The 3,966-nt window shown below is 36.8% G+C and overlaps 1 long non-coding RNA gene across 1 annotated transcript; it reads right to left on the minus strand.

Moving 5' to 3' along the window:
* Positions 1 to 393: 393 nt before the first annotated feature.
* Positions 394 to 3,593, minus strand: LOC117025475 (uncharacterized). The gene is made up of 3 exons (XR_004423629.1): positions 3,552 to 3,593; positions 2,338 to 2,497; positions 394 to 517 (listed from the first exon to the last, which is right to left on the minus strand). It is a non-coding gene; the product is annotated as an uncharacterized LOC117025475 (long non-coding RNA).
* Positions 3,594 to 3,966: the final 373 nt, after the last annotated feature.

The raw sequence follows: 3,966 nt of genomic DNA on the forward strand, positions 1-3,966 counted from the left end.
TTTACCTATTGTTTTCTTAGGCACATTTCTAAAAACTTTTCAAAACATTTCAATAATATATTTTGTCATAACAAGGCAATTTGTATATTGAAAAAACAGTGATGGTAATAGGAAAACTCATCTCAAATAATTCCAAATGAGCTTTCAAAAGACTCCCATTTACTTGTTAAGAGTCAAATACACATACTTTAAAATGTTTTCCTGTGGTTCGCCTAAATAATCTCTCATAAATAAAATTTAAATCAACGTGTAAATCCCAGAACAGTTCTGCAGAATTCTTTGATGAAGAGAAACATCCCAAAACCACATGCAGAGTCACTTCATTTTAGTTGCAAGAGTCTTGTTCCAGCTCACCTTCCAAAACAATTTCAGTCAAGTAGAAATTTGAGGATTCCCGCTTAGAATGGCAAATAATCCCTGCCTTTTCATTCATTCACTCATTCCTTCTCTGAAAAGAGAAAGTGCAGTCACCAGAATTTTATACCATCAGTGTTCCACGAGTGTTTTAAATGCAAACCTATAAGAGGAAAGTAAAAACAACTCAAAGTTAATTGTGACTGGCTGGAACAAAATGCTTAAATCAATACGAGGATGGCTCATCTGCTCATCATTTACCCATGACCTGGGAGACCAATACGACCTCCTGCTGTGTCTGATTTTTGATACAGATTCCTTGTTGCCTGCATTCTCCAGACACATGGTAAGGAAGCCCAGACCTTCTCTGACTCCCTCTCTCATTATCCTCTTTGTACCTAATAACCTATTCACTTCCTCTTTCTTATGTTTTTCTTTCTCATATTTTCTTCTTTGAAGGGAGGGGGGTCAGGGAGGGTGGGGCACGCACACAAGGAAAATTAGAGAGTTATAAATCTTTATTAAGATGCTTTATTAAGATGCAAGCAAAGCAATCAGAGGAGGCACCGATGTCTGTCTTTGAATTACTGTCTTCTCTCAACCAGGCTACCCATTGACTACTGTGATTTTCAGAACCCTCCAAAAGTAGAATACAATTCCTTTCACAAGACATCTTTTGAAGAAAAAGAAATAGTTTGTTGTTGTTAGATGCCAATGAAGAGAAACAAAGCCCTCTAGTTTGGAAGTGGTGAACATCTCCAGACATACGCTGTCCCAGTGAAAGACACGGAGGAACAGCACTGGGCAGTTGAAAGCCGTGCATGCTCTTAGCTCTCATGGATAAAGGCTGATGTTTCAGGATAAAGACAAACTCATTTCTAACCCTCTGCTTCCTCTAGGCAAATGTCCTTCTCCACACCCAAGTATCCAAACATGGATTGTAAAATGTATCTGTCATTGAAAGTCCGTATGTATCTCTGCACCAAATTTAAGTAGGTCTGAACAGGACTGTTGTGTCGATACATTACTTCTTGTTTTTGACAATTATCCAAATGGAAATACTGCAACTATATGTTGTTGTTTTTGCTAATGATTTCTACGGTGAGTGAGGGACTCAAAAATTTTTGAAATAACTAATTTTCTTATTCTATTTGACAATAAAATGGATGATGTGTAACTGCTATCACTATGTGTTTACTGGCAATCATCCTCTGTTAGCTTTCTGGCTATTTTTTTGACTTGTGTATATAGATTACCTGGTAGAAAAGTATAGAAATGACCAACTACATGTGTATAGCAAGTTATGGACTGAACCCACATTACTTTTTTCAGCCAAGTGCACTTAAATAGGCTAAATACATGAAGATTAGAAATATAGTTCCCACTTTAAAATTGGAGTATAAATAAAAATGGAAAAACCTAGCAGCACACTGATACAGTAGGGGTAAAATAGAATAGCGCACAGGATGACTAGAGAAAAATTCTGATGGTGTACAAAAGGGAAAAGAATAGGCTACATCTGATAGCCAGCTTTACCCCTTTCAATTGACTATTGGCGTGTGTTCCACCTACCACCTCCTCGATGCATCCTTTTATTATTTTTTTTAGGAAAGGACATTCATGATCAATAGCAATGTTATAATGATAGTAAGTGTAGGATTTAAGATCCATTTTTAAAGCACCTTTGACAAACACTAAAAACCACGGGGGTGGGGGGCCGGGGGCGGGTAGTTACCTAGCTCAAGGTTTTATTTAGTGATGGTTCCACTTTTTCACTCACTGCCTGCAAATCAGCATTTTTAGTGGACAAAGGGCTCAGCAGCGGCCTTATGATTGCTTCTTTTCAAATGGTAATGGCTATCCTAACTCCTCTGCCAGGTTTTTCTTACCAGAGCACAAATTGCAGTTTACAAGGCTCTGAGGGGGAAAAAAAATCTTAGCTGAATATCTTTTTTTTATTCGACAAACTGACATGTAAATTACCCTTTAAGTGCTCCACTCTAGGGCTCTGATCATCTCCTAATTGTCACAGTCAATTGTAGCCAACAGTCTCTTCAATCCCAAGCGCTTTGACAACAAGCACAAGGATCAAAGCAGAATCAGCTCCCTTCAATATCCTTCTGTTTAGGATGCTACAAAATGCCTGAAAAAGAAAGGGTGTAAGGGCATTGCTGTAGAGGAAACTGAGAGTAGCAAGTATTACAATAGTCATTTTCTCCATCTCTAAAATTATGCTGTATAAGCTGCCGTGATCTCTAATCACATGCGCAGAACAAATATATAAACCTCCTGGGCAATTAATATGCTCTTAAGATTATACTAATACAGTTATGTGAGCTTTACAAACAACAGGGTCTCCATGGCTTAGGAAAAACTATGACACAGTTATGGGATAGCAATCATTTCATAGCAGCTTCAGCATCTAAAACTATTATCAAGCATATTCTATATTTGAGCATAAATTCCAGAGCATAGTTTTTATTACTTAGTGTGGTGTCAGGATTCACTGCTCCCCCAAACTAAATAGCCCATTGAAAATTCTAGAGTTTTTTTTTTAATTAACCTAGAAATATCCAACTGAAAATGTGCCCCCAAATAAATAAAAAATGTAACGTGAAAACTAATTTCAGAAGAACGCTGTTTCCCTTACTAGAGGTAACTCTGTCTTATTGCTTTAGTGGGAACAAACTAATTAAAAGTCATTACATGATCTACAAACATAATTCCTAAATAAGATGTACTTACTAAGATCATTACTTAACAAAATATGACACATCTTTCAAACTAAAGTAGTTATCATACATCGCTAACTTTTTTCAAAAGATTATTTATGCTTTTCTCAAAAGATAAAAAAATCATCCTATCAAACATAACAATATAAATAATTTAATTCGGTGGAAAGAGAAACTCTAATAATCAATCTGTATAAAATAGCCACTTTAAAAATAACCTGAAGGTTGTCAGAAAAAATGAAAAATGGGAAGAAACCAAAGGGGCATTGACACTCCCTCTACAGCGTGTCTCCTTGTACCCAGGTATTACACACATACAGCATGTAAGGTCATGCATTGATTGCCAGCCTTCCTATGCTGAAGAAAAGAAATAAAAAAAAAAGACAGCAAATACCCCAGGTTCCTTTCTCAGCTAGTTCACTCAAATTCCCCTCTAGGGGTTTCCCATCCTCCCCTCAATTTCACCTTGAATTCTCAGGTTTGATTGAAGAGCTTCACAGAAGGGTCTATTACAGATTGAGGAATGATCCATTTCACATCTGAAGCTCCAAAGAGCTACTTGTGAGGAGTCTTTGAGTGCATTTATCTCACATGTGAAGCTTTCTGCAAAATCAATATGGGTATTTTTCAGTTTGACAAGTCAACATGAAATATCACATAATAATAGAAAAACAGAGTTGTACATTTAAACACACCCAATACAGTTATCTGTGACAAAGCTTATAGTTATTACTCATGGATATCCTTGAGTATGCCTAATCTAAATTCATCCTGATAGCTGGGCTGAAGTGCATAGAAAGAAAAACTGACTGGTCATCCTATTTCTGGCTCCTCTGTCCTAATTAATCCAGTTTTGTGATTCAGGAAGAGAATGGGCAGG

This window comes from Rhinolophus ferrumequinum, chromosome 8, assembly GCF_004115265.2.
Source record: "Rhinolophus ferrumequinum isolate MPI-CBG mRhiFer1 chromosome 8, mRhiFer1_v1.p, whole genome shotgun sequence".
Classification (NCBI taxonomy): Eukaryota; Metazoa; Chordata; class Mammalia; order Chiroptera; family Rhinolophidae; genus Rhinolophus; species Rhinolophus ferrumequinum.